Below are 14,502 nucleotides of genomic sequence, written 5' to 3' on the forward strand. Positions count from 1 at the left end.
GTTACACTAACACTATAGTTATACTAACACTGTAGTACTACACTAGTTACACTAACACTGTAGATTACACTGACAATGTAGTTACACTAACACTATGGTTACACTAACACTATAGTTACACTAACACTATAGTTATACTAACACTGTAGTTACACTAACACTGGTTACTAAACATAGTTACACTAACACTGTAGTTACACTAACACTGTAGTTATACTAACACTGTAGTTACACTAACACCACTATATACTAACTAGTTACTGACACTGTAGGTGCACTTACACTGACACTGTAGTTACACTAACACTATAGTTACTAACACTATAGTTACACTAACACTATAGTTACACTAACACTGTAGTTACACACCACTATTACTGACACTGTAGTTACACTAACACTGGTAGTTATGCTAACACTGTAGTTACACCACTATATACCAACACTGACAGTTACACTAACACTATAGTTACACTAACACTGTAGTTGCACTAACACCACTTATACTAACACTGTAGTTACACTAACACTATAGCTACACTAACACTGTAGTTACACTAACAGTGATTCACTGACACTGTAGTTACACTAACACGTAGTTACACCAACACTGTAGTTGCACTAACACCAACTTACAGTTACACTAACACTGTAGTTACACTAACACTATAGTTACACTAACACTGTAGTTACACTAACACCACTATATACTAACACTGTAGTTACTAACACTGTAGTTACACACACTATAGTTATACTAACACTGTAGTTGCACTAACACTAACACCACTAGTTATACTAACACTGTAGTTACACTAACACTGTAGTTTACACTATAGTTACACTGACACTGTAGTTACACTAACACCATAGTTACACTAACACTGCAGTTACTAACACTATAACACACTATAGTTACACTGACACTATAGTTACACTAACACTGCAGTTACACTAACACTGTAGTTACACTAACACTAACAATAGTTACCAACACTATAGTTACACTAACACTGTAGTTATAACACCACTGTAGTTACATAACACTGTAGTTACACTAACACTATAGTTACACTGCAGTTACACTAACACTGCAGTTACACTAACACTGTAGTTACACTAACACTATAGTTACACTAACATTATGCTAACACTGTAGTTACACTAACACCTAGTTACACTAACACTATAGTTACACTGACACTGCAGTTACACTAACACTATAGTTACACTAACACCATAGTTACTAACACTATAGTTACACTAACACTATAGTTACACTAACACTGTAGTTACACTAACACTGTAGTTACACTAACACTGTAGTTATACTAACACTGTAGTTACACCAACACTGCAGTTACACTACACACTATAGTTACACTAACACTGTAGTTACACTGACACTGTAGTTATACTAACACTGTAGTTACACTAACACTGTAGTTACACTAACACTGTAGTTACACTAACACTGTAGTTACACTAACACCACTATATACTAACACTGTAGTTACACTGACACTGTAGTTACACTAACACTATAGCTACACTGACATAGCCAGTTACTAACACTATAGTTGCACTGACATAGTTGCACTAACACTGCTACACTGACATGATTCACCTTCTTGCTGTGGTTATGCCAGCACTATAGTTACACTGATGCTGTGGTTACTAACACTGTAGTTACTAACTGCTGTAGTTATGCTAGCACTGTAGTTACACTAGCTTACCACCCACTATATACTAACACTGTAGTTACACTAACACTATAGCTACACTGACACTGTAGTAACACTAACACTATTTACTACCAACACTATAGTTACACTGACACCACTATACTTCTTGCTGTGGTTACACTAACACTGTAGCTTACACTAACACCAGTTATACTAACACTGTAGTTATACCAACACTATAGTTACTGATACTGTAGTTACACTAACACTGTAGTTACACTGACACTGTTTAATACTAACACTGTAGTTGCACCAACACTGTAGTTACACTACCACTATACTAACACTGTAGTTACTAACACTATAGCTACACTGACACTGTGGATTACACTAACACTGTAGTTATACCAACACTATAGTTACACTGAACGCAGTTACTATAGTTACACACTAACACTGTGGATTGCACTAACACTGTAGTTACACCAACACTGTAGTTACACTAACACCACTATATACTAACCTGTGGTTACACTGACACTGTAGTTGCACTTATAGTTACTGTACTGTAGTTACTCAACACTATAGTTGCACTAACACTGTAGTTATACTAACACTGTACACTCTGTAGTTATGCTAACACTGTAGTTACTGACACTGTAGTTACACTAACACTATAGTTATGCCTAACACTGTAGTTACACTAACACTGTAGTTACACTTGCTGTGGTTACGACACTGTAGCGTAGTTATGCTAACACTGTAGTTACACTAACACCACTAATACTAACACTGTAGTTACACTAACACTATAGTTACACTGACACTGTAGTTACACTAACACTATAGTTACTAACACTGTAGTTACACTAACACTATAGTTACACTGACACTGTAGTTACACTAACACTATAGTTATACTAACACTGTAGTTACACTAACACCACTATATACTAACACTGTAGTTACACTAACACTGTAGTTACACTAACACTGTAGTTACACTAACACTGTAGTTACACTAACACTGTAGTTACACTAACACCACTATATACTAACACTGTAGTTACACTAACACTGTAGTTACACTGACACTGTAGTTACACTAACACTATAGTTACACTAACACTGTAGTTACACTAACACTGTAGTTACACTAACACTGTAGTTACACTAACACTATAGTTATACTAACACTGTAGTTACACTAACACCACTATATACTAACACTGTAGTTACACTAACACTATAGTTACACTAACACTATAGTTATACTAACACTGTAGTTACACTAACACTGTAGTTACACTGACACTGTAGTTATACTAACACTGTAGTTACACTAACACTGTAGTTACACTAACACTGTAGTTACACTAACACTATAGTTATACTAACACTGTAGTTACACTAACACTGTAGTTACACTAACACTATAGTTACACTAACACTGTAGTTACACTAACACTGTAGTTACACTAACACTGTAGTTACACTAACACTGTAGTTATACTAACACTGTAGTTACACTAACACCACTATATACTAACACTGTAGTTACACTAACACTATAGTTACACTAACACTGTAGTTACACTAACACTGTAGTTACACTAACACTGTAGTTACACTAACACTGTAGTTACACTAACACTGTAGTTACACTAACACTGTAGTTACACTGAGACACTACACGTGTACACTAACACTGTAGTTACACTGACACTGTAGTTACACTAACACTGTAGTTACACTAACACTGTAGTTATACTAACACTGTAGTTACACTAACACTGTAGTTACACTAACACCACTATATACTAACACTGTAGTTACACTGACACTGTAGTTACACTAACACTATAGTTACACTAACACTGTAGTTACACTAACACTGTAGTTACACTAACACTGTAGTTACACTAACACCAGTTATACTAACACTGTAGTTACACTAACACTGTAGTTACACTAACACTATAGTTATACTAACACTGTAGTTACACTAACACTGTAGTTATACTAACACTGTAGTTACACTAACACTGTAGTTACACTAACACTATAGTTATACTGACACTGTAGTTACACTAACACTGTAGTTACACTAACACTGTAGTTACACTAACACTATAGTTATACTAACACTGTAGTTACACTAACACCACTATATACTAACACTGTAGTTACACTAACACTGTATTTACACTAACACTGTAGTTATACTAACACTGTAGTTACACTAACACTGTAGTTACACTAACACCACTATATACTAACACTGTAGTTACACTGACACTGTAGTTACACTAACACTGTAGTTACACTAACACTATAGTTACACTAACACTGTAGTTACACTAACACTGTAGTTACACTAACACTGTAGTTACACTAACACTGTAGTTACACTAACACTGTAGTTACACTAACACTGTAGTTATACTAACACTGTAGTTACACTAACACTGTAGTTACACTAACACTATAGTTACACTAACACTGTAGTTACACTGACACTGTAGTTACACTAACACTGTAGTTACACTAACACTGTAGTTATACTAACACTGTAGTTACACTAACACTGTAGTTACACTAACACTGTAGTTACACTAACACTATAGTTACACTGACACTGTAGTTACACTAACACTATAGTTATACTAACACTGTAGTTACACTAACACCACTATATACTAACACTGTGTTACACTAACACTGTAGTTACACTAACACTGTAGTTACACTAACACTATAGTTACACTAACACTGTAGTTACACTAACACTGCAGTTATACTAACACTGTAGTTACACTAACACTGTAGTTACACTAACACTATAGTTATACTAACACTGTAGTTACACTAACACTGTAGTTACACTAACACTGCAGTTACACTGACACTGTAGTTACACTGACACTGTAGTTACACTAACACCGTAGTTACACTAACACTGTAGTTACACTAACACTGTAGTTACACTAACACTGTAGTTACACTAACACTGTAGTTACACTAACACTGTAGTTACACTAACACTGTAGTTACACTAACACTGTAGTTACACTAACACCGTAGTTACACTAACACCGTAGTTACACTAACACTGTAGTTACACTGAACACTGTAGTTACACTAACACTGTAGTTACACTGACACTGTAGTTACACTAACACTATAGTTATACTAACACTGTAGTTACACTAACACTATATATACTAACACTGTAGTTACACTAACACTGTAGTTAACTAACACTCAGTCACACTGTAGTTACACTAACACTGTAGTTACACCAACACCAAAGCTAAACTAACACTCGTGCAGTTACACCAACACCATAATATGACCAACACTGTAGTTGTACACCACCACCACCAGCATACTAACACCCACTATAACTAACACATAGTTACACTGACACTGTAGTTACACTAACACTGTAGTTACACTAACACTATAGTTACACACTAACACTGGATTATTGCAGTTACACCAACACTGTAGTTACCCCAACACTGTGGTTATACCAACACTGTAGCCACACTAACACTGTAGTTACACTAACACTATTGTATACGCCAACACCTGGGAAAACACCTGACACCAGAAGTTACACCACTGTAGTTACACCGACACTACAGTTACCAACACCATAGTTACACTGAATACAGTTACATACTCAACACTGCAGTTACACCACCATCGTAAAGCCACACCAACACTATAGCTACACCTGACAATGTCACATCAACACCACCAGATACCAACACTGTAGCACCACACTACAGCCACACCAACACCATAGTTTTCATACCAACACCATAGTTACACAACTAATGCTAGTTATTACACCAACACTATAGTTAGCACTAACACTGTAGTTACACTCAACACTGTAGTTACACTAACACTGTAGTTACACTGACACTGTAGTTACACTAACACTGTAGTTACACTAACACCACTAGTATACACTAACACTGTAGTTACACTAACACTGTAGTTACACTGACACTGTAGTTACACTAACACTATAGTTACACTAACACTGTAGTTACACTAACACTATAGTTACACTAACACTGTAGTTACACTAACACTATAGTTACACTGACACTGTAGTTACACTAACACTGTAGTTACACTAACACTGTAGTTATACTAACACTGTAGTTACACTAACACCACTATATACTAACACTGTAGTTACACTAACACTATAGCTACACTGACACTGTAGTTACACTAACACTGTAGTTATACCAACACTATAGTTACACTGATACTTAAGTTACACTAACACTGTAGTTACACTAACACTGTAGTTACACTAACACCACTATATACTAACACTGTAGTTACACTGACACTGTAGTTACACTAACACTGTAGTTACACTGCCACTATAGTTACACTGACACTGTAGTTACACTAACACTGTAGTTACACTAACACTATAGTTACACTAACACTATAGTTATACTAACACTGTAGTTACACTAACACCACTATATACTAACACTGTAGTTACACTAACACTGTAGTTACACTAACACTGTAGTTACACTAACACCACTATATACTAACACTGTAGTTACACTAACACTGTAGTTACACTAACACTGTAGTTACACTAACACTGCTAGTTACACTAACACTGTAGTTACACTAACACTGTAGTTACACTAACACTGTAGTTATACTAACACTGTAGTTACACTAACACTGTAGTTATACTAACACTGTAGTTACACTGACACTGTAGTTACACTAACACTATAGTTATACTAACACTGTAGTTACACTGACACTGTAGTTACACTAACACTGTAGTTACACTGACACTGTAGTTATACTAACACTGTAGTTACACTAACACCACTATATACTAACACTGTAGTTACACTAACACTATAGCTACACTGACACTGTAGTTACACTAACACTATAGTTACACTGACACTGTAGTTACACTAACACTATAGTTACACTAACACTGTAGTTACACTAACACTGTAGTTACACTAACACTGTAGTTATACCAACACTATAGTTACACTGATACTGTAGTTACACTAACACTGTAGTTACACTAACACTGTAGTTATACTAACACTGTAGTTACACTAACACTGTAGTTACACTAACACCACTATATACTAACACTGTAGTTACACTGACACTGTAGTTACACTAACACTGTAGTTACACTAACACTGTAGTTACACTAACACTGTAGTTATACTAACACTGTAGTTACACTAACACCACTATATACTAACACTGTAGTTACACTGACACTGTAGTTACACTAACACTGTAGTTACACTAACACTGTAGTTACACTAACACTGTAGTTACACTAACACTGTAGTTACACTAACACCACTATATACTAACACTGTAGTTACACTAACACTGTAGTTATACTAACACTGTAGTTACACTAACACTGTAGTTACACTAACACCACTATATACTAACACTGTAGTTACACTAACACCACTATATACTAACACTGTAGTTACACTAACACTGTAGTTATACTAACACTGTAGTTACACTAACACTGTAGTTACACTAACACCACTATATACTAACACTGTAGTTACACTAACACTGTAGTTACACTAACACTGTAGTTACACTAACACTGTAGTTACACTAACACCAGTTATACTAACACTGTAGTTACACTAACACCACTAGTTATACTAACACTGTAGTTACACTAACACTGTAGTTATACTAACACTGTAGTTACACTAACACTGTAGTTACACTAACACCACTATATACTAACACTGTAGTTACACTGACACTGTAGTTACACTAACACTGTAGTTACACTAACACTGTAGTTATACTAACACTATAGTTACACTGACACTGTAGTTACACTAACACCTGTATTACACGAATACTGCAGTTAACACCAACACCATAGCTACACTAACATTTGCAGTTACACCAACACCGTAGTTAGCACTAAACCAACAAACAATTCGGTTAACCCAACACCACTATACCAACACTGTAGTTACATTCAACACTCACTAGTATACTAACACGAAGCTACACTAACACTATAGCTACACTGACACTCACAGTTACACTAACAATTGCTGTGCCACACCAACACCATAGTTACATCAACACTATAAGCCACACTAACACTTGCAGTTACACCAACACCGTAGTTACACAACACCATAGTTAAGAATTGATCACACCTATGGTTATACCAACACCGTGTAGTTACACCAACACTGCGGTTACACCAACACTATGCTTCTTCACACTGACACCACTTATATATACCAACACCATAGTTATATCTGACACCGTAAATACACTAACACCAATAGTTACACTAAATACTGTAGTTACACTCAAATACACAGTTACACTAACACCGTAACACCTGACACCGTAGTTATACCAACACCTGCAGTTACACCAACACCGCAGTCACACCCAACACCATAGTCACATCTTCACAACAATCGCAGTTCACACCGACACGTAGCTGTACCAACACCTGCAGTCACACCAACACCGCAGTCAATATCAACACCGCAGGTTACACCAACACCGTAATAATAATTCACCAACCACTACACAACAACACCGTAAAGTTACAATGCTTCATAATTGCAAAGCCACACCTAACACTATGTCATTATTCAACATCGTAGCCACACCACCGAGTTGCATCAACACTATAGTTACACCGACAATCAGCCACACCAACACCATAGCCATACACTAACACCGTAGTTACACTAACATTATAATACACAACACTGTAGTTACACTAACACCGTAGCTACACCAACAATTACAGTTTGCGACCAACACCATGTCATACACAACACTGCAGTTACACCAACACCAATTAAAACTAACAAGAAGTTACCAACACTGCAGTTACACTAACACCGCAGTTGCCACTCAACACCATAGCTATTATACTCAACACTGCAGCCACTCAACACCAGTTACACTAAACCATAGTTACACTAACACCGTAGTTACACCAACACCATAGGTTATACTCAACACCGCAGTTTACACCAACACCGTATATACCAACACTGCAGTTACACTGACATCGTGGTTACACTAACACTGCAGTTACACTACCATAGTTATACCAACACCGTAGTTACACTAACACCAACACCAACACTGTAGTTACATCAACACTGCAGTCGGGCACCGACACTGTAGTTACACTCAACACTGCAAGTTACACCAACACCATAGTTACATCAACACTGCAGTTACACAACACCATAGCCACACCTAACATTATAGTTACACCGACACCGCAGCCACACCAACACTGCAGTTAACCAACACCAGTTATACCAACACCATAGTTATACTCCAACACTGTAGTTACACTAACACCACTATAAACCAACACCGTAGTTACACCAACACCATAGCCACACCGACACCATAGCCACACCAACACCGTAGTTACACTAACACTGTAGTTACACTAACACTATAGTTACACCAACACTGCAGTTACACCAACACATAGTTATATAACACGCAGTTACACTAACACCAGTTACACTAACACCACTATACACCGACACCGCAGTTACACTCAACACCACTAGTTACACCAACACTGCAGTTACACCAACACTATAGTTACACTCAACACTACAGTTATACCAACACCATAGTTACACTAACACTGCAGTTACACTAACAACACTATAGTTACACAACACTGCAGTTACACTAACACTATAAAGTCAACACTAAATACCACAGAACCAACACACAGTTACTTCAACACTGCAGTTACACCAACACCATAATTACACCAACACCAGTTACATACCAACACTGCAGTTACACTAACACTATAGCCACACCAACACTACAGTTATACCCAACACCGTAGTTACACTAACACTGTAGTTACACTAACACTGTAGTTACACTGACATTGCAGTTACACTAACACCAATACTAACACTGTAGTTATACTCAACACCGTAGTTACACCAACACTGTAGCCACACTAACACCATAGTTACACTAACACTGTGTAGTTACACTAACACCATAGTTACACTCAACACTGTAGTTACACAAAACACTGCAGTTACACAACACCGTAGTTACACCAACACTATAGTTATACTCAACACCGTAGTTCAAGCACCAACACCGTAGTTACACCAACACCATATACTAACAATAACATACACAACAGTAGCCATCAACAAAGTTACACCATATCACACCAACACCGTAGTTACACTAACACCGTAGTTACACCAACACCACTATATATAATTAACACCAACATAGTTACACCAACACTGCAGTTACACTAACACTGCAGTTACACTGACACTGTAGTTACACAAACACTGTAGTTATACAAATGTAGTTAGCACCAACACTATAGTTACACTGATACTGTAGTTACACTAACACCTGTCAGTTATACCAACACCATACTACAACACCTGTATTATACAACACCGTAGTTACACTAACACTGCAGTTACACTAACACCACTATACTCAACAAACACTGTACTTAGTTACACTGACACCATAGTTATACCAACACCGTAGTTACACCAACACTGTAGTTAGCGACTCAACACTATAGTTACACTGACACTGTAGTTACACTAACACTGTAGTTACACTAACACTATAGTTACACTGATACAACACTACATATACACCAACACTGCAGTTACACTAGTTACACTAACACCATAGTTATACCAACACTGCAGTTACACTAACACTGTAGTTACACCAAATAATTAACAGTAGTTACAACACCATAGCCATAGTTAACACCACCATACTCAACACCGTAGTTACACCAACACCATAGCCACACCAACACTGTAGTTACACTCAACACAACACCAACACCGTATACACCAACACCACAGTTACACTAACACTGCAGTTAAGCACCAACACCATAACACCAACACTAGTTACACCAACACCACTACATACCAACACGTAGTTACACTGACACTGTAGTTACACCAACACTGCAGTTACACTAACACTAGTTACACTAGGTTGCAGTTACACTAACACTATAGTTACACTAACACTATAGTTACACTAACACTATAGTTATACTAACACTCAGTTACACTAACACTGTATTTACACTAACACTGTAGTTACATGACACTGCAGTTACACTCCAATACTGTAGTTATACTAACACTGCAGTTATACTAACACTGCAGTTACACCAACACCATAGTTACCAACACTGCAGTTACACCAACACCACTGTAGTTGCTACAACACCGTAGTTACACTAACACAATAGTTACACTAACACCGTGCTACACTAACACCAAAGTTGGTACCAACACCGTAGTTACACCAACATTGTAGTTACACTAACACCATAGTTATACTAACACCGTAGTTACATAACACTGCAGTTACACGTAACAGCATTTTAGTACTCAACACTAGTTACACTAACCATACTAACACCAGTTACACCAACACCACTATATACCAACACCGTAGTTACACTAACACCGGGGAACCTGGTTACTCAACACTGTAGTTACACCAACACTGCAGTTACACTGACACCGTGGTTACACTAACACTATAGTTATACTAACACTGCAGTTATACTAACACTGTAGTTACACTAACACCGTAGTTACAAATACCACTATATACTCAACACTGTATACACCAACACCGTAGTTACACTAACACCGTATATACACCAACACTGTAGTTACACCAACACTGTAGTTACACTGACACCGTAGTTATACTAACACCGTATTACACCCAACACCACCATATAACAACACTGCAGTTACACTAACACCGTAGCTATACTAACACCGTAGCTACACCAACACCGTAGCTACACCAACACCACTCATATACCAACACTGTAGTCATTACACTAACACTACACTGTAACATCGATACTGTAGTTACACTAACACCATAGTTACACTAACACCGTAACACCGTAAATACTCAACACCGTAGTTACACCAACACCATAGTTACACCAACACCACCATATAACACTGCAGTTAACTAAATACGGAGTTACACACCGTAACACTAACAGCAAGTTACACCAACACCGTAGTTACACTAACACCATAGTTACACCAACACCGTAGTTATCAACTAACATACTACACAACACGCAGTTACACTCAACACCGTAGCCATACCAACACCAGTTATACTAACACTGCAGTTTACACTAACACTGCAGTTACACCAACACTGTAGCTACACCAACACCACAACATACCCAACACTGCAGTTACACCAACACCGTAGTTATACCAACACCGTAGTTACACCAACACAACACCAACACCGCATACACCAACACCGTAGTTATACCAACACCGTAGCCACACCAACACTGTAGTTTACACCAACACACGTAGTTACACCAACACTATAGTTATACTAACACGTTACACTCCAACAATTGCAGTTACACCAACCATACTCAACACCGTAGTTACACTAACACTGCAGTTACACTAACACTAATAATTGCAGTTACACTCAACACTGCAGTTACACTAACACCACCATATACCAACACTGCAGTTACACTGACACTGCAGTTACACTAACACCAGCAGTTACACCAACAATTACAGTTACACCAACACTGCAGTTACACTAACACTGCAGTTTACACTCAACACTATAGTTACACTGACACCGTGGTTACACTAACACTATAGTTATACTAACACTGCAGTTACACTAACACCAGGTAGTATACACCAACACCGTATATACACTAACACTGCAGTAACACCAACACAACACTATATACTAAAACTGTGGTTACACCAACACTGTAGTTACACTAACACTGCAGTTACACTGTTACACCACACTGCAGTTACACTAACACTGTAGTTACACTAACACTATAGTTATACTAACACGTAGTTACACCAACACTCGCAGTTATTACTAACACTCATAGTTACACTGACACTGCAGCTACACTAACACCATAGCACTAACACTGCAGTTACACCAACACCAATTACACCAACAATTCACTATATACACTAACACTGTAGTTACACTAACACTATAGCTACACTCAACACTGTAGTTACACTAACACTGTAGTTACACTAACACCGTAGTTACACTAACACTGTAGTTAGCCACACTAACACTGCAGTTATACCCAACACTATAGTTACACTGATAGTTACACCAACACTGTAGTTATACTAACACTGTAGTTACACCAACACTATAGTTACACTGATACTCAACACTGTAGTTACACCGACACTGTAGTTACACTACACACATATAGTTACACTCAACACTGCAGTTACACTAACACCACTATATACTCAACACCGCTGGGTTACACCACCACCATAGCATACCAACACCGCAGTTTACACTAACACTGCAGTTATACCAACACTGTAGTTACACTAACACCGTTACACAACAATTGGCAGTTACATATCACTACATACCAACACCGTAGCCACACCAACACCGTATTTACACCAACACCCATTTACACTAACATTCAGTTACACCAACACCGTTTGCCACCAACACCAATTACATACCAACACACTACACGACACCATATACTAACACCGTAGTCACACCAACACTGCAGCGACTAACACCGTAGTCACATTCAACATCATTACACCAACACCATAGTTACACTTAACACCAAGGGCCAACTGACACAGAAGTTACATTCAACACCACTATACACCAACACCGCAGTCACACCAACACGTACATACTCAACACTGCAGTTAGCACCAACACACCAGTTACACCAACACCAGCAAATTACACTAACACCGTAACACTAACACCAGTATACACAACACCAAAGTTACACCAACACCACTACACTGACACTGTAGTTACACTCAACACCGTAGCTATACCAACACCATAGTTACACCAACATTGCAGTTACACATACCAACAATTGCAGTTACACTGAACATAAGTTATACCAACACCGCAGTTACACCAACACCGTAGTTACACTAACACCAATACCAACAACACCGTAGCCACACCAACACCGCAACACCAACACCGTAGTTACACACCGACACTGACACAGTTACACCAACACCGTAGTTATACCAACACTGCAGTTGATACTGTGACACTGTAGTTATACTAACACTGTAGTTACACTCAAACACTATATACTAACACTGTAGTTACACTAACACTATAGCTACACTGACACTGTAGTAACACTGACACTGTAGTTATACTAACACTGATAGTTACACCAACACCGTAGTTACACTAACACTATAGTTACACCAACACCACCATATACCAACACCAGTTACACTGACACCGTAGTTACACTAACAATCCAACACTGCAGTTACACCAACACTACAGTTTATACCAACACCGTGTCACACCAACACCACCATATACCAACACTGCAGTTACACTAACACTATAGCCACACTGACACTGTAGTTACACTAACACTGTAGTTATACCAACACTATAGTTTACACTGATATTGTAGTTACACTAACACCGTAGTTACACTAACACTGTAAAGTTACTCAACACTGCAGTTATACTCAACACTGCAGTTACACTAACACTGCAGTTACACTAACACCACTATATACTAACACTGTAGTTACACTAACACTGCAGTTACACCAACACCATAGTTACACTAACACCGCAGTTACACCAACACGTAACCGAAACGAAGCACACT

This window comes from Oncorhynchus nerka, linkage group LG22 (genome assembly GCF_034236695.1).
Source record: "Oncorhynchus nerka isolate Pitt River linkage group LG22, Oner_Uvic_2.0, whole genome shotgun sequence".
Taxonomy (NCBI): domain Eukaryota; kingdom Metazoa; phylum Chordata; class Actinopteri; order Salmoniformes; family Salmonidae; genus Oncorhynchus; species Oncorhynchus nerka.